This window comes from Stegostoma tigrinum, unplaced genomic scaffold (genome assembly GCF_030684315.1).
Source record: "Stegostoma tigrinum isolate sSteTig4 unplaced genomic scaffold, sSteTig4.hap1 scaffold_118, whole genome shotgun sequence".
NCBI lineage: Eukaryota > Metazoa > Chordata > Chondrichthyes > Orectolobiformes > Stegostomatidae > Stegostoma > Stegostoma tigrinum.
In genome coordinates, this window is record NW_026728068.1 from 359,293 (window position 1) to 380,187 (window position 20,895).

At 44.5% G+C, this 20,895-nt stretch overlaps 1 long non-coding RNA gene across 2 annotated transcripts in view; it reads left to right on the forward strand.

Annotated features, from left to right (window-relative positions):
• The window catches only part of LOC132207663 (uncharacterized), a 63,454-nt gene extending 43,358 nt beyond the window's left edge, over window positions 1–20,096 (forward strand). For both annotated transcript variants that reach the window (XR_009443683.1, XR_009443681.1), the window contains one exon: window positions 19,148–20,096. This is a non-coding gene — a long non-coding RNA (uncharacterized LOC132207663). The remainder of the gene's footprint in view (window positions 1–19,147) is intronic.
• Window positions 20,097–20,895: the final 799 nt, after the last annotated feature.

Consider the following 20,895-nt stretch of genomic DNA (forward strand, 5'->3'; position numbering starts at 1 on the left):
ATAATGGGAACTGCAGATGCTGGAGAATTCCAAGATAATAAAATGTGAGGCTGGATGAACACAGCAGGCCAAGCAGCATCTCAGGAGCACAAAAGCTGACATTTCGGGCCTAGCCCGAAACGTCAGCTTTTGTGCTCCTGAGATGCTGCTTGGCCTGCTGTGTTCATCCAGCCTCACATTTTATTACCAAAGTATGGACGCAGGTATTAAAGGGATTTACTAGCAGAGGAATGTATTAGGAACATGAAACATTGTCGGGATTTATTGAGATGATAGGAACAGGGAAAGTTGAAGGTGCTGGAGGTGATGAGTGTGTTACGGAAAGTGGCAAGGGCCTGAACAATGTTACAAATCCAGGAGGAATTGCAGATCTGGAGGTGTCTGTAGAGGTAGGGAGGGAAATATGTACTTTTATTTAAATCATTCATGGCATGAGGATGTCACCAGCTGGTCGAGCAATCATAGCCCAACACTAACTGCCACAGCACAGCTCAGAGTCAGCCATGTTGCTGTGGGTCTGAAATCACATGTCAGCTGGAGCAGCTAAGAATGTCAGATGACCTTCACTAAAGGACACAAGTGAACCAGTTAAGTGTTTCCTGATAATTAAGAATGCTTTTATGGTGACCTCATGGATATCCTGTACAGCCACAGCACGACATCCCAATCTCCTATTCCCAATGCTCTGGCCAATGAAAGCAAGCATGCCAAATGTCACCTTCATCACCCCATCTATCTGTGACACCGCTTTCAGGGAACTATGTATCCGTGCCCCTAAGTCTCCCTGCTTGACAACACCGTCTAGGGCCTGAACATTAGCTGTTTGTGTTCTGCACTGGTTTGTTTTTGCAAGATTCAACACTTCACATTTATCCACCTCAATCTCCATCTGCTATTCCTCATCCAATCAACGTGATAGATCATGATCTCACTGAATTCTTAGATAACCTCCTTCGCTGTCCATGATACCACCAATTTTACTGTCACCCACAAACTTACTAAACATGACTCCTATATTCTCATTCAAATCATCAATATAAATGACACATAACATAACCGAACCTGGTGGCACACGCATAGGCCTCCAGGAAGAACAAATCTCTGCCAGCACCCACTGTCAAGCCAATCTTGTACACAACTGGCAAGCTTTCATAGGACGCCATGTGATCTAAACTTGCTGAGAACCAAGTACCACTCTGCCTTCATCTATCTCCTGGCTACCTCCTCAAAGCAAAATCAATCAACTTTCTGAGCCATGATTTTCCACACACAAAGCCGTGCTGACGAGCCCTAATCAATCCTTGCCTTTCCAAATGCACGAAGAGCCAGTCTCTCAGGATCTCCCCCAACAAACTACCCACCACTGACGTCAGTGTCACTGGTTTGTAGTTTCCAGGCTTTGCCTTGCAGCCCCTTGAGTGATGCAACAACATTACCCACCGTCCAGTCTTCTGACATCTCACCATGGCTGTTGATGATATAAATATCTTGCTGGAGCAGCTCACAATTTCTTACCTAGCCTTCCACAATGTCCTGGGATAAACCTGATCAAGGCCTGAGGATTTATCTGCCTTTGTGCATTTTAAGACTCCTAACACCTCATGCTCTCAATTGTGGACTCTTTTCTTGTGATCACAATTTATTTCACCAAGTTCCTGAGGTGCTATATTTTTCTACACAGTAAATACTGAAGTGGAATACTTGTTTAGGATTGTATCCATCTCTAGTTATCCCACATATAATGGCTTTGTTGATCGTCAAGAGGCCCTATTCAGTCCCTACATGCTCTCCAGCCCCTGTTCAAACTCGTCAAAATGATTTTGAAAATTCAAGTTAACCATATCTCCCTAATGCCAATCCCCTCCCTCCCCTTACTTATTCTGCAATTGATAGCCACACCTAAAAAAATGCAATCGAACAGGATCATCAAAAAATTCCCTTTCATAAACTCATGTATCTTCTGTTGTTTCAAAGGGTGCAATTATTGTTTATTGTCATATTCTTTACAAATACAGTCCAGTACATTTCTAACTTACTGTCAGGCTCAGTGTTGGCTTCAGACTGACTGCACAAAGCTTTTCGGGAATTTATAAGTATCAATCTGAAAAAGGGCGCTTACAGGTTCAGCAGGTCATAGAGAAGGCAAATCAAATTCTGACAATTATTAAAAAGGGAATGAAGTTTAAAAATAGGGAGTCCTTGCTAAAATAAATAAGTTGTGTCAAACTATACCAAGAATATTATGAACAGTATGACAGCCCTTTGGAAAGATATCCTTGAATTAGCGACAGGCCAGATAAGGTTCACTGGGCTTATCTTGGGAATGGAGGGATTTTCTAACGAAGACAGGTTAAGTCGTCTGAGCTTGTCGCATTGTCATTTAGAAGAAGGAGGGAGAAATATAATGAAATATTTGAGATTCTTAGTGTTTCTTTTCCCCAACGGCATTAAAAATAAAACGGTATAGCTCAGCACCAGGCCCTTCAGGCTACCACGGCTGTGCCTACCACAATGTTATTCTAAACTAATGCCATCTGCCTGCACATTGTCCATATCCCTCGATCCTCTGCCTGTTTATTGCATTTGTCTCAATCCCACACAACTTCATTCATGCGCCCCACAGATCTCATTTGAAATTTCCTCCATGCCGGGCACCCAAGTATTTGACATTTTTTTCACTGGAGAAAGAGATTTTGACTATCCACATTATCTGCTAGGGTGATTCTTTTCTTTCCTCCTTCCTCTGCTTTTAACCAGAATCCAGGCTGTTTGAGTTCCTTTTCCTGTCCAAGCTGCTTCATCTGCAACTGAATCCTAGCCATTTCCAAAGAGTGTTGTCAGTCCCTTCCCTTTCCTCACAGACGAGGGTAACCCCAACTCCAGCCTGTCTGCCAATTCCAACAGCTTTGCCGTGGTCACTTTTTGCAAAGACCCCAAAGTCACTGCTTCCACCCCCAGAAATCTGAGTGATGACTGAAAGAGCCATTCCTACACAAGGCACCCCCTGTTTAAACCAAGGGAATGCAACACCCGAACCAAAAGACACTGACAACAACCACTCACCACCCTGGAGTCAATTAACCCGAAACCCAAAGTGGAATTGTAGAATTATTGTGGCAAGAGCGCCCAATCTGTTATGGGCCAGGCGGGAATTTCCTCACAAGATTTTAACAAAGGAGCCGAAACCCTAATTTTGAGATAGTCAGAAGGATAACCAAGTGTGGGGCTGGATGAACATAGCAGGCCAAGCAGCATCTTAGGAGCACAAAAGCTGACGTTTCAGGCCGAGAAACTTCATCAGAAAAGGGGCCATTTCTGATGAAGGGTCGAGGCCCAAAACGTCAGCTTTTGTGCTCCTAAGATGCTGCTTGGCCTGCTATGTTCATCCAGCCCCACACTTGGTTATCTTGGATTCTCCAGCATTTGCAGTTCCCATTATTCCAACCTGAAATGCCAACTTTTCTGCTCCTCTGATGTTGCCTGGCCTGCTGTGTTCTTCCAACTCCACACTTACCTTTCGACCCTAACTTTCTTATTTTAAGAGGCAGATGTCATGTGGGTGTTCCAGGTATGATGCACTTGGTTTGAAGCAAAACAAATTTATTTAAACACGACAATTAAAACATGAACAGAAGAAAGTGGAATTTAGAATAACAAAATATCGGAAAGCCTAACACACCCAATACAGTAACTATTACAAATTAACTGCTCCAATCTTGTCACATCCCATAAACACACCCGTTGGCTAAAAGGTAATTTCAAACACAGATTCTTAAAGGCAGAAGGGAACAACATCCAGAGAGAGATTTCCGAGAAAGCCAGTTAGGAATTATTTACTGAAGCTTGCAAACCTTCTGGACGCACAAACCTCATGGCTGCTCCAGCTGAAATATAACTAGAGAGCCTGAACTGGCCACTCCTCTTTCATTGTTAAGTTTCTTTTAAAACAAAAAACCTAAAGGCCTCCTAAAACCCCTGAAACACTTCCCACTTCTGCCTTTACAAGCAATCTTCAAAAAATAAATGACAAAATAACCTTTTTAAAGTCACACACTACACCCGCCTACCACGAGCTGAGACCCTTGTAAAAGTGGAAGCAGCTTCAGTTCATCCAGTATGGTGCTACACTCTGTACATACCCATGAAAGACCGATGCATCCCCTGGGACCCGCCATAAATACTGATGCAATCCCCAGGACCCCTGGAACCCACTGGAAACACCAACACACTCGCTGAGACCCACAGTAAAAACTGATGCAATCCCCAGGACACCATGGGACCCCACCGTAAATACTAACACATTCCCCATGGTCCCTTTAACATCCTGGCCTGCTCACTGGGGCCCCTTAACATACGTAAGAACATAAATATGAATAAGGAGTAAAAGTAGAAGATATCTGCCCACTCAAACTTGTGCTACCAATAACTATGACCATGGCTGGTTCTCGAACTCGGGCCTCTGATCCAGCTGACTCCCTAATATCATGTGCTCTCTTTATTCCCGTAATTCGATTAAACTTCTTCTTGGAAACATTGAATGGTTTGGCCTCAACCACTTTCTGTGGCAGTGAATTCCACAGACACAGAGGCAATGGCCCAGTGGCATTATTACTGAACTATTAAACAACAGAGCCAGATAATATTCTGGTGAATATAGGTTCTGGGGACCTGGATTCAAATCCCACCATGGCACAGGGTGGAATTTGAATTCAACAAATACCTGGAATTTGGGGTTTAATGATGACCATGAATCCAGTGTTGATTATTGACAAAACCCATCAGGTTCATTAATGTCCTTCAGGGAAGGACACTGCCATCCTTACTTGTGCTGGCCTACATGTGATTCCAAGCCACAACAAAGTGGTTGACTCTTAACTGCCCTCTGGGCAATTAGGGACGAGCAATAAATGCTGCCTAGCCAGAGACGTCTTCATCCCATGAATGAGTGAAAAATAAATCTCTGGCAAAGACATTTTTCCTCATTTCAGTTCTAAGTGGCCTATCCTGTGTCCTCAGACTGTAAGCCCTGCTTCCAGATTCTTTAGTCATCGGGAATATTGCTCTTACTGTTATTATGTCTAGACCTGTCAGAATTTTGTACATTTTCATGAGATCCACCCTCATTTTCATAAACATTGAATACTCTACTAATCAATCCAACGTCTCTTCATGTGTCAGTCCAACCTGGTATCAGTCTGGTAAGCATTGCCTCTATGGTCAGGACATCCTTCTTCAGATAACAGAAGCCAAAACTGTACATCGTACTCCAGATACAGTCTCACAACGGCCCTGCACAAATACAGCAAGATCTCCCCGAATCCTCTCCCTATTAAGGCCAACATACCATTTGCCTTCTTCAACCCCTGCTGCACCTGCACCCACTGTGTAAATACGAACACGCTCACTGGGGAATCTCTATACACACTGACTCATTACCCCACAAATCCTTTATAATTATGAACACACTCCCAAAGGCACAAATTCCTGAAACTGTCCTTGGACACACCTGAAAATTACCGTCAGTCACTGGAGACTCACTGTGGTCTCTCTGTGGAAGCCTATTACGCAGACACACCACCACCGGACCCATGTAAACATGGACACCATCTTATGTAAACGATGACACACTGTCAACAACATTCTGTGAAATACACCCTGTGAGAATCCTGGCAAATACTAACAATTTCCTTATGAGAAGCCTCTACAAACTGACACCCTTCTTGGTGATTCCTTGTGAACTCTACCTCATTACATTGGAACACTTTTTAAAATACTGACACGCACACAAAGATCGCCTGTAAATACTGACAGTCCCACTGAACTCAAGTAAACAACATCAGAAGAAGGGTCCCAACCTGAAATGTCAAGCTTTCCTGCTCCTCGGATGCAGCTGGGCCTGCTGTGTTCATCCAGCCTCACACCACGTTATCACCAGAGTCACCCTAGACCGGCTGTAAATGCTGACAGACTTCCCTGGAGACGCACTGTACAGACTGTTGTATTCCATCTGGAACACCCAGTAATTATTGACACGTTCCCTTTGGATTCGCTGCAGATACTGATATACTGCCCAGAGACCCCTCAACATACTAACACATCGTGCACAAATTCCCTGTCAACATTACTCACTCCCCAGTCCCTCCTGTAGATACTGAAACACTCCCAGTCAGGTTCCCAGAAATTGTTAACACACTCCCAATGGATTTGTTGTAAATATTGATGCACTCTCCTGGGATTTCCTGTAAAAGTCCGTCACACTTCTCAGGAATGCCCTTTAAATATTAAGGCCCTCCCCAGAAACACCCAGGAAATGCTGAAAATCCTCCCAGGACATGCTGTAAATACTGATGCATCCCCTCTGGAACCCCTGTAAATATTAACACACTCATCCTGACTTCCCTGAGGATACTGCTTTTAGAGATACAGAACCATATTGCCTAGAATCAGATCCTTCAGTCCAACCAGTCCATGCCAACCATAAACCCAAACTGAACTGTGACCAAGCACAGGAATGTGGGACGTGCCCCTCTGAATATTTCTTATTCATGTACTTACCCAACTGCCTTTTAAATGCTGTAACTGTACCCGCACCCAGTACTTCCTCCGGAAGGCCATCCCGTACATGAACCCTGTGTAAACAAAAATAAAATTCCATGCATTTATTAAAATCTTTCTCCTCTCCCCTGGTAAGTATGACCCAGCCTTGAAATCCCCACCCTCTTGAATTGCAATCTGCCATTCACTTTATCAATACCGCTCAGGACTTTTAAACCTGTCGGGTTACCCCTCAATCTCCTCTGCATGGGATCCATCAAAATGCTGTCACGATTCCCTGTAAATACTGACGCACTCCCCAGGGATACTGTATTAACATCAGAATCTCCCCGAACACCCCCGCTGTAAATAGTGATACACTACCAGGGACCCCCAAGTAAATAATGACAAAGTCCCTCTGGACCCACTGTATATATTGAATGAATACCCCAGACACACTGCCAATACTGTCACACTCCCCAAGGATACCTTAAATACCTTTCACTCACTGCAGTGAGGACAAACTCCCCAGCAACTCCCTGGGGTACTGAGATAGTTCCAAGTGATCATTCTGTAAATAGCACCCCACACAATCACTGGAAAAATTCTATAGATATTGACTCATTAACCACAGGCTCACTGTGAATATTGACACACTCACTGGGAAACCTGCACAAGTGCTGATTCAAGCAGGACCCAGTTTAAAAATCGACAACAGTAAAACATTTCGACCAATCCTGCGTTTCTGGGCAGAATCCTAGACTTCCAAACTTTTCAAAGAGACAGTTGGACTGAATCTGCGAGAAAGACACAACACAATAATCATGCCTGGGAACGGAGATTGCTGTGTGGGTTTATTGAGATAACAGGGTGTGGAGCTGGATGAACACAGCAGGCCAAGCAGCATTAAAGGAGCAGGAAAACTGACATTTCGGGCCTAGACCCTTCTTCAGAAAATTATTGTTCGGCCTGGAATCCCATGTTGCACCTCCTCACTTAAAGGACAATTAACCGAAACCAACAGACCCTGATCCAAAAGGAACTGATCCAAGACAGCTTTTACACCTCGGGCTATGCAGCACAGATAGTACGGAGCCTACAGAGATACTTGACATTCCAATCCATTCACACACGCTCTAACCATCGGAAAGCTAATTAACCTCAGAAAAGAACATCAAGAGCAGAGTGAAAACTACAAATCTGGTGTGAAGTTAATGGGACTCTCAGTCAGTATAACTGCCAGCCCCGATCTTATGGGAGGAGGAAACTGAACAAAGAGCTTCCGAACACGGGATCCAAACTTTCTGAACTGAGAACACCATCAGCAAAAACCTGACCCAGGCCATCCAAACCAGACACTGACCAGCACAAGCAATCATTGACTTCACCGAAGCCACGAGTCCTCAGTCACAACCTGAGGTGAGAACCCAAAAGGTGAACAGAAATGGCTACTCACCAAAACACACCTTTGCGCATCAGCCGACTCAACCCAAACGTACAAACCCACACAGTCCCAAGTCTTCATCCAGGCTCTAGGTGTGGTAATCCAGAGGGACCACTGGGACTTGAAAAATCACATTCTGGGATGGGAGCAGAAACCCTGAGATCCCAAATTCCAACATCGGTGGCAGAGCATTGGGACCCTATTGGGAGCAATTCAGGCAGACAGTGTAAATGCTTGTTTTCTGTGTGTCAGTAAATAATGTCTAATAGTGGTGGTCTCTTTCCATAGTGTATTGTATTAACTTCATAGAATTTACTGAGATACCCATTTCTTAAATTCTAATTACCTTTATGCTACTAAATAAAGAGAGATTCCTTTGCCCTTAAATACTTGTCTAAAGTCTCCTCATTCACATCCCCATAAATAAATCTAGTGTTCAGAATCACAGGTTTGGGAGCCGCTTAGACATCAGGAAAGTTCTGCAAACCAGAATCCGATACTCATTCCCCACAGACACTCTGTAAATAATCATACACTCACCGGAGGTTCTCAATAAACACTGACACCTTTCCACAGGCACATTTTGATCGTCCCCATAAACACTGACATTCTCCCCCCCGCACCGCCCCCCCACCCCGAGAAAACACTGATACATTTCCCAAGGAGCTCCCTGAAAACAGTGACATGTTTCCTCAGAAACACCTCTAAGGACTGATACATTCTAGATCCCACTTGAAATGAAAACTACAGGCACATCCATAAATGATTAAAATGAACTATCGAGACAACACAGTTCAATTACTTCTGTGAGAACAGTGACGACACTTCAAGCAGTCTAACCTTCACTATAACTAAATATTTTGTCAGGAATGTGTTCTGAGGGAAAATGTGGATAGTGGATCTATGCCGGTTTGTCCCATATATAGGGAATGTGTCTACATTGAGATCCTCTTACTCAGAATCATGAAGCTGGGGCGTGGGGAAAGACAGGACTGTTTGAGTACGGTCGAGCACATCTGACTGTGTTAATCACAAAAAATAGCCTCTAGGTTTGAGTCCTGTCATGGTCAGCGAAGATCAGTGATCGTGGGCTGATTCCCTGCGTAGGAGAAAGCCTTCCTGATCTTCAACAAAAAAAAAACAGAATTTTCAATTGAAGATTCCAGTGTATCAGAACTCCCGTCCAGTCTCAGCGATGAACAACAGACACTAATTTATACCCAGACATCACTGAGACACAGAAAGCATCTTTTCTGTTTCAGTAGTGCACTCTCAGTGCCACAATCAAACAAACGGGAAGATTGCTTCTCTGAAAAAGAACTTCAGGAGATAGAGATAACAAGGTGTAGACCTGGATGAACACAGCAGGCCAAGCAGCATCAGATGAGCAGGAAGGCTGACGGTTCGGACCTCGACCCTTCTTCAGAGACTGAGTCAGATTTACATTATTTCACACCTGGAGCCTGACTTGCAGTTTAACATTGATAATGGGAACTGCAGATTTGGAGAATCCAAGATAATAAAATGTGAGGCTGGATGAACACAGCAGGCCCAGCAGCATCTCAGGAGCACAAAAGCTGACGTTTTGGGCCTAGACCCTCTCTGATGAAGGGTCTAGGCCCAAAACGTCAGCTTTTGTGCTCCTGAGATGCTGCTGGGCCTGCTGTGTTCATCCAGCCTCACATTTTATTATCCTGCAGTTTAACATTGTTTGTTCCAAAGGAGAATCACATCAGACCTGAAACCTGAACTCTGTTTCTCTCTCCACATGTGCTGCCAGATTGGCGAGGTTTCTGCAGCATTTTCTGTTTTGTTTCAATTTGCCAGCATCCACACTTCATGTGAGTCACATCACTGTTGACTTCTCAGCACTCATCCAGTTTTTGCAACGTGTTTTGATCCCCTTAGCATCACAAACATTGCAAACCATTTTTTGGAATGTGGTCAGATTCACTTCGAGGTGGACATGATCACAGATTCACAGGTATTTGAGTGAAGATATTTCTGCTTATCTCAGGCACTCAGGCTGTTCTACCACTTTCAGACTGATCCATAACGTTACATTCCTATCAGCAAAGATAGCTGCCAACATGTATCCTGTCACTGTCTTTGGTAATAACATACAGTGCAAACAGAACACCTCTTTATTCACATGCAATACAGGATATCCAGATTTAGCCTACTCAGTCGCACCTCATTATAATCTCCAGTTGCAAGAATGAGTCTGGTGCCCCTGTGTTACAATCACTCAAATGCTAATGATTGCTTCCTTAAGTGTGGAAAACAAATCTACACACATTTGTGTATCTCTGGCTTCAGAAGGTTCTACAAAGTACATTGATGGAATTCACACTGCAATGAACACATCCTTTTTCCAGGTGCTCCAGTAACATCATGTGTAATTTGGAGACAAAAGAACACTGTGTTCTAGGGAACGTAATCCCATAAATGACAGGCTGTTGCACACAGCAATATCACCCCCTCACAAATACAAACCATTGTCTTATGTTTTAAATCAAAATGCTAAACAGAAAAAAAAAGTCACGTAAAAAAAAAATCACTCCTCGTCACTTTAATGAAAGAATTTGCTGATAAGATAATGCTAAAAAAAGTACAATACAGACAGACGGGGTAAGTTAGTGTGGCGAACTGGTGAAACCGGCTCATAACGACTTCAGACTCCACAGTGAAGCAATAGATTTACCGAATCATTTACAAAAATAGCTCAGCAACAAAGGGTTGAATTCTCATAAAACTGACAAGTACCATCAGATCGACAGGTAGAGATTGGAATTGTTCAGAAAAAAAACTTTCCAGATACACTGGTGGATGGTGTGTGCTAGAAACCATTCTGAGTGAAATAACTTTATGATCGAACACTTATTCACTGAGAAATGAATCTCTGCTGCGCCAAAGAAAAGCCGGTGCATAGTTTACTGGCCGCCTGATTTGCAGGCAAAGGAAACCTGATCCCAGGACTCTCGGGTAAATTACACTGTTAGTGACAGCCCATCATGCACAAGAAGAGCCTCTTACACTGAGAACAGAACAGATTATAGTTAAACAGACAAGAATCCCAACATGAAAATCTGCCACTTATTCTGATGTCATCTGCAAACCTACCTCCGACATTCACAGTCAAACCATTGATGTAAATGACAAAAAGCAGCATCCTTTTGTCCCCGACTGTCCATCCAGGTTTAACTTTGATCCACATGTTGCCTCTATGAACAACATGAACATGTAGCCAAAATACTTGGACTTTTAAACTGTCAGTTATAACTATGTAATCTTTTTCAATTCAATGATCATTTGGCTTCTATATATTTTTCAAGCTACTTTGAGCTGTGTATTTACAATTAGTTCCTGGGGAAAACTCTCTCTTGTGTATTCTGTTGAATAAACACATTTTCAACCTGTATGCTCCTTGGTCCGATTATCTTAGCAAAATGTAAATATTTTTAGCCAATTACAGTAATGATCTTTTAAATGGCTAATTCATAATCACAATTAATTTCTAATTATTCCGAGTACAGAACACCTTGTAAACCAAATTATTTTTCTCAGAGCCGATATTATATATCTTTACAGTTTACAGTGCAGTCATCCAATTATTGCATTGGTCCATTATCACAGTGAAGCTAAAATTAAAGTCTTCTTTTTAATTGACATCATTGTTACTGTATTCTTGAATTACAATGACTAGCGTAGTATTTTAGAAACATTAAACAAGGCTGGATTTTCAATACAAGAATTAGTGCAAATAATCATATTGCTTATTTTGTTAATTATTGTTAGCTCCTAATGATTTTTTTTGCTGTGATCACATTAATATCACTTTAATAATCAGTCTACTTTCAGCTCTGTAGATATATAAAATGAATGTCAAGTTATTATTAAGTGAAGTTTAAAATGTCACACTTTGTTCTTCTGTATTCTAATAATCACAGAATATGTTTCATTATTATCAAATCCATGAATCAAAGTAAATATATTTCACTGTACAGTTTAACAGGCACCATGAATATCGACTAATTGTCTCTCGGCCCCTCTTTTATATTTCTCCTCCAACATTCTGCTCTGTGAGCAGAATATTAAACCAGTCAGTGATCAGCTGTGGATCCTAATCACGTAAGTATCTTCAATATTTACCACACTTTAGGCAGACAGTAAACCCCAGAATCGCTCTTGGCAATATAATAAGAACAATGAGGGAGAAGGGAGCTGTGCTGAATTCAGTGGACAATTGACAGACCTCATCCACACCTGGGAGGGGTTGAACCGCACAGCAGGACATCGTGGTGGAAAAGTGGGGCACGAGGGGAAGCATAAGCCCAAGGTGGCCAAAACGGATTCTGAATGGGCCCTATCTAAGGACAACAACAAAAAAAAAAGGCCTCGAGGGGTGGTTGTTACAAATTGTATTGGATTGCAAAAAGAAACTGATCATGAAGATGATCAGGAAGGGTTAAGACCTGGGCGCCCTAAAACCAGAGCAGAGACCCTGGTGGAATAGACAAGAAAAATATGTCAATATGAGAAGGCAGCTGTAACTCTGACAGCCTCCATCAGAAATATGACCAATGAGAAATGGGAACAAGCAAAGGTGGCAGCTCTTACACGAGGGCTTAAAGCAAAAGGTCAAGATGGTTGTTATAGGAAGGGAAGGACGATAACACTGACTCAAATGGGTTGGATGACAAAACACCCATTTATGGGCAGAGGGACAACAATGTGTGGGATGACCTGGAAGTGTGAGAAGGCAGTGCCTATGGCACCGTTGTGGATCAAAGTTAAACCTTGGACAGACAGTGACGGACAAAAGGACGTTGTTTATTGTCATTTACGCAAATGATTTGCATGTGAATATAGGAGGTAAAGTTTGCAGATAACATCAAAAGCAGTGGTGTAGTGAATAGTGAAGGAGGTGATCTCCAGAGTACAATCACATCCTTACCACATGGGCCAATAAGCTGAGGAGTGGCAGATGGAGGTTAATTTAGATTAATGTGAGGTGTTGCATTTTAGGAAGGCAAATCAGTGCAGAAGTTATGGATTTAATGGGAAGTCCCTGGGAGTGTTGCTGCACAAAGAGATCTTGGAGTGCAAGTTCATAGTTTCTTGAAAGTGGAGTTGCAGGTCGACAAGGGAGGGAGGAAGGCATTTGGTACGTGTGCCTTCATAGGTCAGAGTCTTGAATCTAGGAGTTAGTGTGTCACGGTGCAGACATATTGGGCATTGCTTAGGCCACTTTTAGAATAGTGCATTGAATTCTGATCTCATTGTTACAGGAAGGATGTTGTGAAACTTGAAAGGTTCAGAAAATATTTACAAGGACGTTGCCATGATTGGTGGGTTTGATCAGAAGGGAGAAGCTGAATAGGTTGGGGCTATTTTCCCTGCAATGTTGTCGGCTGGGGCTGGGGGGCACGAGGAGGGGGGGGAGAAAAGAGGTGGGGAGTCAGTGCTTACAGAGGCTTCTATGTCATGATGGGCATGGATTGGGGTGAATGGTCAAGATCTTTTTCCCAGGGTTGGGAGTCCAAAACCGGAGGGTATCGGTTTAAGATGAGAGGAAAAGAGTTAAAAGGGATTTAAAGGAGCAATGTTTTCACACAGAGGGTGGTGTATGTATGTAATGAGCTGCCAGAGGAAGCAGTCGATGAAAGTAGAATTACAACATTTAAAAGTCATCTGGATGGGTATATGAACAAGAACGGTTTAAAGTGATGTGGGCCAAATGCTGGCACATGGGACTGAATGAATTTAGGATGTTTGCTCGGCATAGAAGACTTGGACTGAAGGGTCCATTTCCATGCGGCACATCTCGATGACTCAGTGATAGATGAAGTGAACCTTTTCAGATGCAGATTGGGAACGTGACATTCTGGGGGTTGATTTCTGAAAACAATGAGGAGCATCTCACGTTGTAGATTCCCGAACTACGACGGGGGACCCTCCAAGCAGGACATGGGAAGGAGGAAAAAGAAGGCTGCATCTCCAGAGTAGCGACACTGTAGGGAGACTGGGACAGTCAGGCAATCTGGGAAGTTACACTTGGGACCCAATCACAAGCAGGAACATGGGTTATTATCTGTAAACCCTGGAAAAGATCAAGGGCCCTCTCATTCCACCACAAAAACAATACCCCATCAAAGCTGGGGCTGAGGAGGCAGCAATTGTGATCATGAACAATTGGCCGAAGCAGGTAATTGTCAGACCGACAGCATCCCAAACTAAGATAATAAAATGTCAGGCTGGATGAACACAGCAGGCCAAGCAGCATCTCAGGAGCACAAAAGCTGACGTTTCGGGCCTTACCCTTCATCAGAGAGGGGCATGGGGTGAGGGTTCTGGAATAAATAGGGAGAGATGGGGAGGCGGACCGAAGGTGGAGAGAAAAGAAGATAGGTGGAGAGAGTATAGGTGGGGAGCTAGGGAGGTGATAGGTCAGTCCAGGGAAGACGGACAGGTCAAGGAGGTGGGATGAGGTTTGTAGTTAGATGGGGGTGCGGCTTGGGGTGGGAGGAAGGGATGGCTGAGAGGAAGAACAGGTTGGGGAGGCAGAGACAGGTTGGACTGGTTTTGGGATGCAGTGGGTGGAGGGGAAGAGCTGGGCTGGTTGTGTGGTGCAGTGGGGGGAGGGGACGAATTGGGCTGGTTTTGGGATGCGTTGGGGGAAGGGGAGATTTTGAAGCTGGTGAAGTCCACATTGATACCATTAGGCTGCAGGGTTCCCAAGCGGAATATGAGTTGCTGTTCCTGCAACCTTCGGGTGGCATCATTGTGGCACTGCAGGAGGCCCATGATGGACATGTCATCTAAAGAGTGGGAGGGGGAGTGGAAAAGGTTGGCGACTGGGAGGTGCAGTTGTTTGTTGCGAACAGAGCGGAGGTGTTCTGCAAAGCGGTCCCCAAGCCTCCGCTTGGTTTCTCCAATGTAGAGAAAGCCACACCGGGTACAGTGGATGCAGTATACCACATTGGCAGATGTGCAGGTGAACCTCTGCTTAATGTGGAATGTCATCTTGGGGCCTGGGATAGGGGTGAGGGAGGAGGTGTCGGGGCAAGTGTAGCATTTCCTGCGGTTGCAGGGGAAGGTGCCGGGTGTGGTGGGGTTGGAGGGCAGTGTGGAGCGAACAAAGGAGTCACGGAGAGAGTGGTCTCTCCGGAAAGCAGATGGGGTGGGGATGGAAAAATGTCTTGGGTGGTGGGGTCGGATTGTAGATGGCGGAAGTGTCGGAGGATGATGCGTTGTATCCGGAGGTTGGTGGGGTGGTGTGAGAGAACGAGGGGGATCCTCTTTGGGCGGTTGTGGCGGGGGCGGGGTGTGAGGGATGTGTTGCAGGAAATACGGGAGACGCGGTCAAGGGCGTTCTCGATTACTGTGGGGATAAGTTGCGGTCCTTGAAGAACTTGGACATCTGGGATGTGCGGGAGTGGAATGTCTTATCGTGGGAGCAGATGCGGTGGAGGCGGAGGAATTGAGAACAGGGGATCATCTGCCAATGTGGTATACTGCATCCACTGTACCCGGTGTGGCTTCCTCTACATTGGGGAAACCAAGCGCAGGCTTGGGGACCGCTTTGCAGAACACCTCCGCTCAGTTCGCAACAAACAACTGCACCTTCCAGTCACCAAACATTTCCACTCCCCCTCCCATTCTTTAGATGACATGTCCATCATGGGCCTCCTGCAGTGCCACAATGATGCCACCCGAAGGTTGCAGGAACAGCAACTCATATTCCGCTTGGGAACCCTGCAGCCCAATGGTATCAACATGGACTCCACCAGCTTCAAAATCTCCCCTTCCCCCACCGCATCCCTAAACCAGCCGAGTTCGTCCCCTCCCGCAACTGCACCGCACAACCAGCCCAGCTCTTCCCCTCCACCCACTGCATTCCAAAACCAGTCCAACCTGTCTCTGCCTCCCTAACATGTTCTTCCTCTCACCCATCTCTTCCTCCCACCCCAAGCCGCACCCCCATCTACCTACTAACCTCATCCCACCTCCTTGACCTGTCCGTCTTCCCTGGACTGACCTATCCCCTCCCTACCTAAACTCTGTCGACCTATCTTCTTTTCTCTCCATCTTCGGTCCGCCTCCCCATCTCTCCCTATTTATTCCAGAACCCTCACCCCATCCCCCTCTCTGATGAAGGGTCTAGGCCCAAAACGTCAGCTTTTGTGCTCCTGAGATGCTGCTTGGCCTGCTGTGTTCATCCAGCCTCACATTTTATGACCTTGGATTCTCCAGCATCTGCAGTTCCCATTATCACTGATACTATAGCATCCCAAACTAATTCACTGAAGCCTGATGACTCAGATTGCCTCCCTATTGATTATACCTCCCTGAACACATCTGTCTCTGAACAGTATCCTACAGTAGCAAAAGCACACTGTACTTAACAGGCTGAAATCGCAACAGGATACTATCTCAGTCCAGATCTGTACCTGTGGACCTGGAATCCCAGAATAAGAATACTCTGAGGAAAACAGCACACATGTTCCCAGTTGTTCTGGCAATTCCACAATATTCCAGCCATATTCCACTGACGTATGGTTCACGGAATTAGCCAAACTGATCTTACCAAGACCTCATCACCTCAGTCAGTCAGAAAGAGCATATCTGGATCTTCAATAGAGTATTGAGTCACATGTGCCAGGCAGGGCTTAAAATTAAACCACAGAAAGCAAATTGGAATGACAGGGAGTGATTTGTCTGGGATATCAGTCAGGTAGGGACACAGGATAGTCCCGCAAAAACAAAAGAATGCGATTTTCAACTACCCAGTCACACACCGTGAAAGGAAAAAGGCAAACTTGAGGGTTGTTTAATTATTGTAGGAATTATGCGGAAAATGTTCAGAACTGGCACAACGACTAAAAGCCCTGACATCAGCCAGGAGCCAGAGAGTCAACATATACACAGACAGTCCTGATGACTTTGGTATAGTTCACGACCATATATTGGCCTGGCCTCAGCGCGGGTACGTCACCTTGTCTGGAGGCCACATACAGCACGAAGACCAGATTAAAGAGTTGATGGAAGCAGCTAATTTTGTGACTGAAGCAGCAGTAATGAAGATTAGAGCTCACAGGAAAGTAGAAACCCCACAACAACAGGGCAATGAGTATGCGGGTCAGGCAGCTAAAATACTTACTGAAACAGTACAGATATTTGAGGAAGTGGCAGTGGCAGCAGTTACTGGAGGAAGAAAAGTAAGTTTGAAGACATTTCAAGAAACAGCCCCACAACACGAGAAATGTGAATGGGAAAAGGGTGGGGCAATGAGAGGACAAGATGGAATCAGGAAGACATAGGATCAGACAGTGCCACCACATACCATCGGCTGGCCCATGCTGGGTGGTATAAAATGCAATATCAGATGCCTCATTGCTGGTGGTGGCCTGGAGTAGGGGATGATATAATAAAGTGTTATCGAAGACTCTGCACACAGTGTCAGGGAAAAGATTAAATGCAGACAGTAGCCATAACCCAGGGGGCTAATGGGAACAATTGCAGATGGATTCAACGGGTTCCCGACCCCAGAAAAATAAATGCTGAATGTCTAAACATATAGAAACAGAAAAGTAGATGCAGGAGTTGGCTATTTGACCCTTTGAGCCTGCACAACCATTCAGTATGATCATGACTGATTGTGTAATCTCAGCATAACATTCCTACCCTCTCTCCATACTCCTTCCTTCCTTAAGCCATAAGGGGAAACAACCAGCTCCCTCTCGAATATATCTAATTCATTTGCCCCAATAGCTTTCTGTGGGAGAGAATTCCACAGGTTCACATTCTTGGTGAAGGGATTGCTCTGCATCTCAGTCCCAAAGGCTTTATTCTTAGACTGTGACCCCCAGTTTGAGATTTCCACATCATCCGGAATACTCTTCCTACGCCTAGCCCATCCAGGCTCATTAGAATTTTATGTTTCTATGCCATACCCTCCTCATTCTACTAAATTCCAATGAGTACACACCCAGTCGATCCGGTCTCTAACCCAGCTGATCCAGTCTTTTCTTAGATCATAGATTGTAGAATCCCGACATTTGGGATGGGTCATTCAGCCCATCAAGTCCACACAGACCCTTTGAAGAGGGACCCAGTCCACCCTATCCCTGTAACCCCACAACTACCATGGTTAACAGATTGAGCCTGCACATCCCCGCACGCTATCAGTAATTTTACATGGCCGCCTCACCCGAGATTTACTGGGTGCGTGGAAGCATTCCCCTGCAAATTCTCAAAAAGGGACACATTTACAGGGAAAGTAATTAAACAGTACGTGTGCTGTTAGGTACTAAATGGAGATTCCATCTCCCGTACCAGCCCCAAAGTTCACGTCGAACAAATTAACCAAACACTGGAAACTGGTCTAAGACCCTGAAAGAGACAAGGCAAGGATGGTTTAGAGTACACCCCACTATTCGAATGAAACTGAGGTTGACCCCCTTTTGAATTTGTGACTAGACAGGCTATTCAGCTGCGGGAGGGTGTGGTAGGAGAACAACTGGAAACGTGCGATGGAAATAATAGGGTGAAACAATCTGAGAGAGAACTGGCAAAACAGCTGCATGAGCGGTGAGGGGAAGTTGGAGACGGACAGAGAATCAGAGATTTAGAAAGGGAGCATAGCAACATCTGAGCTGGCATTCCTAATCCAGGAGATCAGGTCCTGGTGAAAGTATTATCCCATCATGTGCCACTGTGACCACGATGGGTCAGCCCCTACTAGGTGATTATTACAGTGAGATATGCGCTCTTGTAGATATGAAAAAGTGGGGGCCAAAGTGGAAGCAGTGGTCCCAAGTGAAGACATACAAAGTCCAAACACAACCATTCACCCTTATGGCAAGTTGTGTTGGGTTCCTGTTCTTTACAGGCTGGTGGCCACCGCCATCACCCGCTTTGGGAATTATTCATATTCAAACCTCACTGGCCTTTGTCCTAAGCCCATAATTCAGGCTTGATTATATGTAATACTTATTGGGGTCCATATTAATCAATTCACTCTCATTCTTATTTCAGTCTGCTGCATGCCTGCCACAGCCAGCTTCACCCCTTCCCTTTCCATACTGCCACGAAGCCCATTTCTATCACTATCACTCCTAGAGTCATGTGCTGCACACAATTCACAATTTAACCTTCTCATTACAGAGCCAGGAGCGGGGACAAAAGATGGCTGTAAAAACGCAGTAATTAGGACTGCAGAAGGGCCACCCAGTGATCAACGGAAAAGTGGCAGAAACAGATTACAAAATAGAGTGAAGATGCGGTTATGGCGCCTAGAAATTTGAAGAATATAAACAAGTTTCTTTTAATGACATGGTAAATTTGTGAAGAGATTGAATTCCACAGATGAGAGTGAAATTCAAATTGATGCTGTCTCACTAAGTAAAGAAAATTAGTGATGCAGAGTGTTTAGAGAAGAGGCAGTAAAGATTTATCCATGAGTTAAATACTGATTCAAAACTCACTGGCCACATCTGAGTGCTGGAGTGTGTAACTGGAACTGCAATTCAGAGAGACTGTTTGTTTGATTTCTCAGGTCAAGTGAGAGAGCCGCTGTTCCCAATCTGTCAGCTGTCACAGAACTGTAGTAACGTTAGAGTTTATTTTAAAGAACTTACAATAAGTAGTAGAAATTAATATCATTTCTAATCTTATGAATTTGGGTTAACAGCGAAAATAAAGCCCAACCAAATTTGGAAGAGCCCTCAGTGATAACGGAGCATTGAGGTTATTCGTAATTAATGTGGTGCAGCTGGTAAATGTTTGGGAAGGAGTACAAAACTGTCAGGATTGAAATGTGATTTAACAACAGGTATTCTAAAGGCAAATAATAAAGGAAACAGTTAAACATCAACAGACTGTGGGAGCACCAAGTTCTGTAGAGCCATTAACCATGCGTTTACTGGACTGGATGTATCGCTTAGGCAAATATGGCTAACAATTACATTATAACATTGCGTGTCATTGCTGTAATGTGAAATGCATAAAAATGTTACACTTGGTTGGGTGGAGTGAGACAGCACCAGAAAATCTCCCACAATGAATTGCTAAGGAGCTCCGCATAAAGGTTGCTCATGCTGCTGAACACAGAACACAAGACTCCTGTTTGATATTTCACCCGTCAACAGTTGTGGAGTGTGTTTTTCTGACTGGAGGTCAGGGCTAGCGCTGTCCCACAAGGATCAGACCTGAGACCATACACACACGCACACGTAACTGTGAGGTGATGCATCCTGGGAGGCCAATTGCAAGGGGAGCGTAAACAATAAATGGAAGAACCCTGAGTAGCACTGATATACAGATGGATCTGTAGGTCCAAGTCCATAGGTCTCTGATAGTGGCAACACCTATGCATAAAGTGGTAAAGGAGGACTATGGCATGCTGGCTTTCTTCTGTCAGGGGGCTGAATAGAAAGTTGTAATTCGGCCACCTTTGGAGTGATGTGTGCAGTTTCGATCACTACATTACAGGAAGAGGGTGGAGGCTTCGGAAAGGTTGCAGAAGAGGTTTACCAGGATTTTGCCTGGCTTGGACAAACTTGGATCGTTATCATTACACAGAGCGAGGGGCTGAGGGGCGACCTGAAAGGGAGACAGTGGACACTGAGCCTTTTTCCTCAGGTGAAAATGACAAATTCTAGGGGCAAATGGATTAAGGTTAGAGGGGGAAAGTTTAAAAAAAGAGTTGTATGAGGCACGTTTCTTATACAGGAAGTGATAGGCGGCCACAATGTACTCTCTTGGGAGGTGATAGAGGCAGAAACGATCAATCACGACATTTAAGAGGCACTTGGGCAGACATATGAACAGGCAGGGAAGAGAGGGATATAGATCCTGTACAGGCAGATTGTATCACTTCAGAGTGGCATCAATATTAGAACAGATGTGGTGGG